Source organism: Chiloscyllium plagiosum, chromosome 15, assembly GCF_004010195.1.
Source record: "Chiloscyllium plagiosum isolate BGI_BamShark_2017 chromosome 15, ASM401019v2, whole genome shotgun sequence".
Classification (NCBI taxonomy): Eukaryota; Metazoa; Chordata; class Chondrichthyes; order Orectolobiformes; family Hemiscylliidae; genus Chiloscyllium; species Chiloscyllium plagiosum.
In genome coordinates, this window is record NC_057724.1 from 12,358,830 (window position 1) to 12,370,399 (window position 11,570).

The following is an 11,570-nucleotide window of genomic DNA, read 5'->3' on the forward strand; positions in this document are numbered from 1 at the left end:
TTGGTCTGTCTCTAGCACCATCCTACTTACGATTATTTGTAATTATCTCTGCCTTAATTAATCAATTTATTGATCACCCTTTCATTTGTTATTCAGTTGTCAACCCCGTTGTTATAACATTTGTATCAATCTGTTGACACTCTTGATTGCCTGCAAAGACTTGTTAGTCAGCCTGCCGACACTTTACGCACATGATTTCTACTTATCTGTTGACACTCTTAGTTACCTGGAATGATCGTGCCATTACTTCTGCACCTATATATTCTGCGCCTGTGTATCTCTCTCCACTTCACCTGATGAAGGAGCAGCCCTCTGAAAGCAAGTGATTTTAAATAAAAATTGCTGGACTCTCACCTAGTGTCATATGACTCCTGACTTTGTCCACTTATAATTAGGTTGAGAACGGGGAACACAGGCTTAAAGTGGTTTGCTAAAGACATAAATGTGAAGTGAGATTCAGGTGAAGTATTCAAGAGAAGATTGGAGGATTATTTAAATATATAATTTCCTGATGTTACAGCAGAAATGCAAGAAATTTGCAACAAGTCAAAGTGCTAAGAAACACCATGTAGACATGGTAGACTGAATGGTCTCCTTCTACACCATAATAATTCTGTGATTCTGTTTGACCAGTATTTTAACAGAGAGAATGATACTGTGTTATGATACTGTCATTACATTAGCTAATTGTGGAACATTTATATTTCAACAATGTACTAAAACACATTCTGGAATGATAACCATGTCTGATTTTCATTTTGGTGTCCACAATCTACTTTAGACTAAATTCTATGCTTTTGCAAGCTGCAATATAATAGGATTCCATTTTACTTAACCAAAAGAATTGAACAAAGCACAATGTAGTTATTTCATTCCTCATATTGGTTCCTCAGGTTTCTTTCCCATTCTCGGTGTCCAAATAAATCTCATTTCAATCAAATAAAACTCTGACCCCACTCTGCTCATCCCTCCCCATTCTCAGCCCTGCCCAGCCTTCCAGAGCAACTGGAAATTCCCCAGAGTCCCTGTATCCCTGACTGAAACCCATAGAATGAGGGAGACATTGCAGGGGTTTGGGGGAATTGCTGCTGTCCTTTCCCACAGGAGAAAGATCTTCAGATCTCCCTCAGGCCTGAAGTGCTGATGAGTTATGGATCTCCCACTCCCCAAAGATACACTGTTAACATCACCTGGGAGATAAACCAGCCACTTCACAAATTCTAGTTTCATTGGTTCAGAAATCTGTGCTTTGTCACTAGTGTTAAATCCATCATGACTCATTTACCTTTCCTGAAGATTTGATTCTTTCAGACAAGACTGCTCCAAACATCAGTCAGGCCAGAAGCAGAAGGCTAAAGACCAGACTATCTCCCCAGTGTCATCAATTTAGTTTACTAAAGAAAATGACAACATAGAAAATGTGTGATATAAGGACATAATTCATTACACACAGATACTTTCAGATACTATACATTACATAATATAGTCAAATATATATGGATTTTAACAGATTTATTTTTTGTCATGAATTAATGCCCAATATTTAAATTATATTTGATTTCCTTTGTGATTTCTCTCTGTGACTTGATGTTTTTGAATGTAAAGCTTTGTTTAAACAATGATCTGTTGAGATTTCCTGAAAAGGCAATTAGGTTTAAAGGACACCATAACAGTCATATTGAATACTATACTCTGTTAAGTACTATTCTGCTGCACAGCTATTAACTGTATAAACAGCCTGGGGTAGTAACTGTATCTCCCAGTGAATTCAGAATGTTCAGATTTTTGAAAATGGTACCTCTTCCCAGTTTCTTTCAATTTACTTCCCAGATCTATTTGTTAGACATAATTCTGTATTTGGTTAAAAACACTGAGATAAGGAGATCAGTCTCAGATATTATAAACCATTTTTAATGTTTAGGAACTCTAGGGATGAATGTTTTCTTGAGAAACATAAAATGAAAAAAAAGTCAAGAAATGTCTGCTGCTTAAGTATTGTTGAAGTAAACCTGATGTGTTAGCTGTTAATTCATGAAAGGTTCCCTGTGTGGTGTTATTTTGTAACAGGTGTATGACATAAATAATATCTCTGTTGAAATCAAACAGTTCTCTCTCATTAAACAGGACATTCACCAACTGACCTTCTGAAGAGGGGTTACTGGCCCAGCTGTGCAGGTTATAGATGCTGCTCTCTCCAGCAATATACTTACTCCCAGTATTGCTCACTTCGACCCTGGTAAGGAATGGAAATTTCTGATCCATCGGGACAAGTTTTGTTGTTTGCCTGCAGCCATGTTGTATTAACAATTTCAAAATATCCATCATCCAGAGTGAGATTGCAGAACGGATCTAAAAAATGTGGAATGTGTTCTAGAAACTCAGTTCATTGGAAATAATGGTATCATTTCTGTATAAATATTAGGACTGAGTTCTGGGTACTTTCAAAAGAAGAGAACTGAAAAGAATACAAACAAATAGCAAACATTTATGAACTATGTACAGAGGTGTGGCTCAGCAGAATTTGAGGAGAATCCTCTTCCTTCCGGTCCCAGTCATATGTGATGTGACATTACCTGACTTCATTGATAATACAGTCAAGTTATGAATTTATGGCTGTTAACAGAGTGACATAACAGACAAGTTCCAGTGTATACATAATACCAGTTAAATAAATTGAGCAAAATGTCAGTTGATCCAGTCAGTCTAATACCTTTTATTTCATAGATGAGGTTATAAATGGGTCAGAACACAGAGGTACTGTTGATCAACTCCACTTGTACTGAGCTCTGCTGCATGCTGTATGTCACCGAAGACTTTGGGGAGCAATCATGAAATCAAAGTAAGACAAAAAGTACAAACTGCCCCTTCAATGAATGATGATTATTGTGGGAACATTCAGGATATAAAATAAGACAATATAGGTTATAAATATTTCTACAAAACTTTAACCTATAACGCACTAATGCTAAAACTCCTGCTAACATATTTACCAAGCTCAGCCAATGAGCCATATATAGTACATGATTCATAGGTATCATCTGGTCATTAGAAAATACATGTACCTAAACTTTCCATTTTGTAATTCTTGTGGATGACCGGTATAAATGCCAGCAGCACCCCAATATCCACATTTACATTTCATGAGGGGTACGTGCACAGCTATGAATATGAGTGTGGGGAACAAGATGTCCAATAAGCTTGTATCTGTTTGCGACATTAAAAAAAGAGTTGGCATCTGAATCGCAGAAGAATCACAGAGGTCTTATAGTTCCAAAACAGACCATTTGATTTGTCCTGCCTACACCGGTTCTTCAAATCGGCAGAACCATTAGCTCCTGCCATTCCTCTGCTTTCTCCTCATATTCTTTCGCCTTATTATTATTCAAACCATAGTCCAATGCCCCCATTCAACCTGGCCCCTCCACACTACAGGGAGTGCAGTCTGTATTCAAAATAGTCCCTGAATGACAAAGTTTTTTTTTGTCTCATGTCACCCTTGTCTCATTTGTGAATCAATTTATACCTGTTCCATCTCTTTCCTGTTCCATCTACAAGTTGGGAACATCTTCTTCCTATTTACGTCATTCAGTCCACTCATTATTTGGAAATCCTCAATTAGACGCCCTTTCAACCTTCATCTCTCCGTTCTCCATTGTCACCGTACCCCATTATCATCTGACTGCCTCCCCATGGAACCTTTCCCACTGTACAGCAGTGACTATACCTAACTGGCATTCTGCTTACCTGGCATCCTGTTACCCTCCTTGCTCCCCCACCCCACCCACAACCCTCTTAGCACCCTTTCATACCACCATTCTTACATCTCACTTACTTACAGTTTGACAGCGGATGTCAAAATGGCTGAATGCATCTTTAAATGTCAGAATCCATTTGGTAACTGCTTTGAAAATGGGGAGCAGTTTGGCTTCCTCTGACAATTATCTGCTACAAGAGAGTTGTTAGAATGGAAGTACGGCTCTGAAATGTTGAGGCAGTCCTGATCAGAATTTCCTCTCAGAAATGCGGAAAAGAAAAAGGGTCAGTGTCACAATCTGCACGAGACTTCTAATTCTCTGAAAATCTAACCATTCTACAAGATTCTATTCATTGTATCAGAAGTCAGCTCCCCTCACGCACACTAGACCATACAATCCCTTAAAAAAAACCTCATTCATAGAAGATCCAGATTACAGCACATACAATGAACAAAACAAAATGAGCACAATAAATTATACAACAGCTGAGTGGTAAACTAGAAAGATACTTATCTTTTCATTTTCTCAATGACTCTATGGATGATGGGTTGTTCTCTTTGATATTATCCCTGCAGCAAATTACCGCATTCACAGAGTACAAGAGCCAAGAGGTAAGGTTGAACTCGGACAAGACTCTTGTTAGACCTCAGCTGGAGTATTGCTTACAATTATTATTCATTTGTGGGATGAGGGTTTCGCTGGCGAGGCATTATTTATTTATTTATTTATTACTCATCCCTAATTGTCCTATGTCACATGGATACCAGACCAGGTAAGGACAGCAGTTTGCTGCTCTATAGGACATTAGTGAACCAGATGAGTCTTTCTGACGATTGACAATGGATTCAAACCAGGGTCCTCAGAACATTGCCTGGGTGTCTGGATTAAGAGTCCAGTGATAACGCCACTAGGCCATCACTTCCTCCTAATGGGTACCACATTAGGACATAGGACATAGAAAAGTACAGCACAGAATTTGACCCACGAATTTTGTGCCGAGGATTAATCCTAATGTAAAATATAACAACTTAACCTAAGTACCCCTCAACTCACTGCTATCCATGTGCATGTCCAGCAGTCGGTTAAATGTCCCCAGTGACTCTGCTTCCACCACCACAGCTGGCAACGCATTCCATGCATTCACAACTCTGCGTAAAGAACCTACCCCTGAAGCCTTCTTTATAGCTTCCTCCTAATATCTTCAAACTATGACTCCTCGTGCCAGTCAATCCTGCCCTGGAGAAAAGTCTCTGGCTATTGACTCTATCTATTCCTCCCATTATCTTGTATACCTCGATCAGGTCATGTCTCTTTCTCCTTCTCTTCAGAGAGAAAAGTCCAAGCTTATTCAACCTCTCTTCATAAGGCAAGCCCTCCAGTCCAGGCAGCATCCTGGTAAACCTTCTTTGCATCCTCTCCATAGCCTCTGTATCTTTCCTATAGTAGGGTGACCAGAACTGGACACAATATTCCAAGTGTGCTCTCACCAGGACATGTAGAGCTGTAGCAAAACCTCACGGCTCTTAAACTTGATCTCCCTGTTAATGAAAACCAAAACACCTTATGTTTTCTTAACAATCCTATCCACTTGGGTGGCAACTTGGAGGCATCTATGTACTTGAACACCAAGATCCCTCTGTTCCACCACACTGCCAAGAATCCTGTCTTTAATCCTATATTCAGCATTCAAGTTCAACCTTCCAAAATGCATCACTTCGCATTTATCCAGGTTGAACTCCATCTGCCATTTCTCAGCTCTGCATCCTGTCTATGTTGCACTGCAGCCTGCAGTAGCCCTTGTGTCATCTGCAAATTTATTAACCCACCCCTCAACCTCCTCATCAAAGTCCTTTATAAAAACTACAAAGAGCAGAGGTCCAAGAACAGAGCCCTGCAGGATCCCACTCACCACTAACCTCCAGGCAGAATACTTTCCAACTACAACCACTCTCTGCCTTCTGTCAGCCAACCAATTCTGAATCCAGATAGCCAGATCTCCTTGTATCCCATACTTCCTGATGATATGAATGAGCCTACCATGGGGAGCCCTATTAAATGCCTTGCTGAAGTCCACATACACCACATCCACTGCCCGATCTTCGTCGACCTGTCTTGATACCTCCTCAAAGAACTCACTAAGATTTGTGAGGCATGGCCTGCCCCTCACAAAACCATGCTGACTGCCTTTAATCACACTATGTTTTGCTGTATGGTTGCAATGAAGATGGCCACTGAAACTATTGTCCACCCAGGATACATTCAATACTCTTGCTCCGTCAGTGCTCCCTTCAAATGATGGAGAAAGAATAATTCATCATCCAAAGGAGGATAGAGCGTGATAATCAGCAAGAGGTTCCCTCACCCATGTTTGACCTGATGCCATGAGACTTCATGTTGCCCTCAGTCAACATTGAGGACTCCCAGAAGAACTCCTTCCAAACTGTATATCACTGTGCTGTCACCTCTGTATGCTGGTGAGACAGGACATAACCATCTGAATTAATGGCCTTTTGAGTAATGTTTAGTCTATGTTGATTTTGGTTTGTTTGTTATAGTAAATCTTAAGATTTGAAATCTTGTTCTTCAGTTGATTCCATTGATACCTGTCGATTCATCTCCACTGGGGTTGTCATGCAGACAATGACCATCTCCAACAAGTCAGGAATTAAATGTTTCCCCTGGACATTCAACAACATTACCAACGCTGGATCTCCTACTGTCATCAGCCTGAGGACTATGTTAATCAGAAATCTAATTGTTTCGGCTATATGATCAGATCGTAAGGTTTAGAATGTTGTGACTCACATCCTGACTCCACAGTCTTTCCCTGATCTTCAAGACACAACTAGGAGATATCTGGATGAGTACAACTCCACCAATACTTACAGTTTTCTTTAAAGATTTTTCTCATCAACAAAATGCGATTGTAACATTATCATCAATCCCAATGCTACTGCTTTGCATCCAAGTCTTTCTGATGTGTGGTCACAATGAGGATGGTCATTGACTGGATTGTCCATTTCTCTCCCTCACTCGCACTGACAGAATGAATAATGTACAGTCGGTGTGTACACTTTCTCCAAAAAAATGAGCACTGTAACTTTGGGAGTTCTGCTGCAGGTCTCATCTGCTCCCCACCAACTGAACAGTCTGCCCACAGCAGGGGTGTTTGAAGAACACAAATAGATGGTACAGACTATAGCTGATGATGGAGCTATAGGAACTATGAACAAATGTAATTAGAAGAACCACAGGAATCCCACACCTTTAAATAAAGGGAGGATAGGAGATCAGTTTAGAAATTAGTGATTTTAAATAAATTCTGGACATGGATTCAGCTGATACACATAGATCATGTTTTGCTACAATCAGTCTCCATGGAGACTGTCCAGACTGACCACCTCTGAAGGAAATGCCACTGTCTCACTCACTCTGGATCAGGGTCACTGAGTTGCAATATCAGTTAGAATCGTGTAAGGAGATGAGTAAAATGTATGGAGGTAATTTTATTTAGTATGATGCATGAGAGGGATGAGCAAAAGTCACAATCAAAGTTTGAAATTTAAGTATGAATGCTGATTAAATGAGAATAAAACATGCCACAATAAACTGGTCTGAAATGATCATGGGGACTGACGGCCCAATACTGAGATGTTTTGAAGGAAACGTTTGTTCCAGCACCAGTCAGAACAATCACCATTACGACAAGAATTCTACAGCGACAGTGCTGAATAAATGAGGGAAGAAGATCAAAGACTTCGGCAAATGTGAGGAGAAGTGCAAGCAATAGACTGGAAGAGCTTTAAAAACAATAAAGGGAGAGAAAGACAATGATAACAGGTGGGGAAGAAAAGGACATGAAATAATATTTGCAATGAAAATCCAAGCAACCAGTGAAGCTGAACAAATCTACCAGACCCGGTGGTTTTAGCCTCTGAAGAGATTAATTGAGGCACAGGAAATTGTAGAGCTGCTTTCTCCTTTTGTTGAGAAGGACACTGCTTGTCACTGGCCACTTGGGTTTTTCCTTTCTTCCTGGTGGCGGAATGTGAGTAAAGTTTTCCGCGCTCATTGTTTTTTCACTGTGTCCTACACCTGCACACACATGCATGGGTGCTGGGGAAAAATAAGCACTACCGCTGTTAGGCAGTAGTCCGGGGGTTTACAAAAAAGAGAAAAAAAAAAGGAAAGAAGAATGTAAAAAAACCAGGAGCATCACTGGCCACTCGAGTGTTTCCTTTCTAAAAGAAGAAACAAAAAGAATCCACCCTATAATCCATCCATTACCCTGTTCATGAATATGTCTGTCCATGAGATTTGTGAATCTGTAAATCCATCTGTCCGTGTCTTTCCTTCAATCAACCTGTCCATGACCCCAGCTATAATTCTGAAAGGTAGTCTGTTCAGGAGTCTGTCTATCCAGGAATCTATTTGACTGCCCATCGATTTTTTCATCCCTTCATCTGCGCATCCATCCATGAATTAGCATGACTCTGATTCCAGCTGGCTGTTCATCCGTGATATGTTTGTGAATCCATCCATCAGTGTGTCCATGAATCTGAATCTGTACATCTCTCCATCTGGTATTTGTTCCATCCTTCTCTTCATGAATCCATTCATCTTCCATCTGTAAATTTGTCTCTCCGTGAGTTCATCTGTCTATAAAACTGTCTGTCTTTCGATAAAACTGTCCGTCCATAATCCACCCATAAATCCATCCATTTATGAATCCATCCATTTATCTGAGAATGCATTGCCCCATCTCTCTCCACTCATGAGTTCCTCCATCCATTGTCCATTCATGAATCCTATCGTCCGTCTGTGAATGCGTCCATGAATTTGTCCTTGCATCCATCTGTGAATTCATTTATTAATCTATCCATGATCTGACCATCCAAGAAATCGTCCATCCACCATTTGAATCAGATGCACTCCAGTGGCAATCTGGTTGTCCATGTGTATGTCTATCCATCCTTGAATCTATCTGTCTGTCCATTAATCTTTCTGTCCATCCATAAATCCATCCATGATTGCACTTATCCGTGAAACTGTCCCTCTATCTATGTACCCATCCATCAAGATGCAAATCTGTCCATCCAACTGTAAATTTGTCAGCCCATCTGTGGATCTGATCATCCATCCATGAACTTGTCTGCCTGTCAGTGATTCTCTCCCTCCATCCTTGAACTCAACTATCTGTTTATGAATCGGAGTGTCCATCTGTGAATCTGTCCATCTGTTTCTGAATCTGACTACCGATCCATGAATCTGTCCATCAGTCCATGGATCTGACCATCTGTGATTCTGTCCATAACTGAGTGTATGAATCTGTCTGTCCGTCCTGGAAGCCAATTGTTTGTAATTCAATTCATGAATCTGTCCATCCGTTCATCAGTGAATTCACCCATTTGTCCACGATTTCATCTGTCTGTCTATCAAAAAATATGCGTCAATAAATCTATCACTGCATCTGTGAATCTGATTATCCATCTATGAATCTGACAATCTGTGAATCTGTCATTCTTTCCATCCATGAACCTATCCTTGAATTCTTCCATTACTCCTTCTGACCATCTTTCCAAAAATACATGATTCCTTCTGTGAATACCGTCAGTTGGCCATCCATGAATCCATTCATGAATCCTTCCATCCTGTGCCTTGGAAATCTGTCCATGAGTCTATTGATCATTCCATAAATCCTAAGATCCATTCATGAATACATCTGTAAATCCATCTGTCCCATACATCAATCTGTTCCTAAATCCATCCATCCATCCCACCCCTTGACTGTGGAGTGCTGTCCATCATGACAAGCTGATGCTAAACAGCAAGGCTGGACAGAAGTACTGTGTGCCTTTACATTCTGAACGAAGCAACAAAACACAAAAAGTCAAGGCAACAAAGATGTTGTGACCACCTAGCTGAGTGAGTGCAGCAAGGAGCCTTGAGGTGCACCTTGGTCCAATCCATGAGGTGAGTGTGTGTTCCCTGCAAAGTGTCCAGGCAACATCATTACGTAGTAGGATACCAGTGCATTCCAATTTGCAGTATTGATGTGGTGAACTGCAGTGTAAAAGGATCAGAGTGTGCAATACTGATGCAGTGATGCTGGTGTGTCTGACCTCTACCTCCTCAGAAGGGTTATGGGGGGGTGTTGTCTGGTGTGTATAGTCACCCTTGGAACGTGCCCTGAGATTGCCGGTGATTGTTGTCCAACACGAAGGGCCAAAGATGCTACAATAGTTTGATTTCTTAGTGAAGCTTCATTAACACAATCAATGGAAATTAATCATTAATGAACAGGCAAACAATACTTCAGATAAAACATAAATTTTATTTTAAATAGTCAATGTCACGTATAATCGAAGTATTCATATAACTTCCTGCAGGAATATGCCAATGCATAACTATGCATATCCTTAATAAGTAATTATTCATGCAGAGTAGGTCCAAAGTCCTGTGTAACCACAATTTCTATCTCATAATTTCATGGGTATAATGATCATCAGCAAATCACACCCATCTATGTCCTCTCTCCTTCCAGCCATGACAGTACTGATGGTATAGCTTTTCAGAATAACTTTTCATCAAACCAACCGACATCAACCCAATTCACATTTTTTTCCCATCTGTCTAAAAAAAGCACAGTGTGTTGGTGCCTCTGAGCTATTCAAATTAGCTTTCCAGGTTTTGGACCTTGTTAGCCAAGGCTCACAATGCTTCTGAGATGATCTGTTGCTTTCTTTATGACATTAGCTTCTTTGCCTCTCATTTCTAGGTCTGGTCATGAGTTTTGTATCTTAAATTCTTTCCTATTGGTACTGCTTCCAGGCCAACAGTTGTAAGTTTTTGTTTTAATTTCCAAGAAATACACAATTGATCTCTTTATAATTGTTACAAGCTCTTAGAAGACCTTTTAAAGCATCATTAAAACAATTATGATTCTATGCTTACTTTTAATAAATTACAAATTTTCCTTTCAGCACAGCTTCTGGGTCAAAGGGCATCACAATATCTGTTTGATAGATTGAACAAGTTCATTTCAAGACTGTATATTATGCCAAAAGTCTTCTGGTTAGTCTGCAGGCAGACTGTTAATGTTATGTCGCTCAGACTTAACTTTTTCCAGAATGTATCAAAACAAAGATATTTGTTCAAAAATCAGGACTTTGAATTGTTTTGAAACATTACAATGATGCAGAGTAAGGTCCTTTTCCTCTTTTGTTGATTCCTTCAGATAGACTCTGTGACTTACACCAGTGTTAGTTGGGAACAGTGGACAAAAGTGAGGACTGTAGATGCTGGAAACCAGAATTTAGATCAGAGTGGTGCTAGAAAAGCACAGCAGGTCAGGCAGCATCCGTGGAGCAGGAAAATTGACGTTTCTGGCAAAAGCCTTTCATCAGGAATTCCTGATGAAGGATTTTTGCCCGATACGCCGATTTTCCTGCTCCTCAGATGCTGCCTTAGTTGGGAACAGCGCCAATGTTTAACAAACCAGAAATGTTTTTGAGAACAAGTGTAGCTCAAAAATTCCAGAGTTAATCTTTTACCTCTACAGCCAAGATATTTGAAAATAAATTAACTGGTGCATTGTCTCTATTTAAACTCAGCAACTGTGATGTCGAGAAGAAGACAAACTTTACATTTGAAATGAATGCTTTCAGTTATTGGGAGATGTATTAGACAGTGCATGGAAGATTTATTTTTCCCTCGAGGGTTCAATTATTCAGAGAATTTGTGCAAATTAATATTAAGATTTACAAAAAAAGCTTGCACTCCAAAGTAAAAACACAAGGGCCAAAGACTGATTTA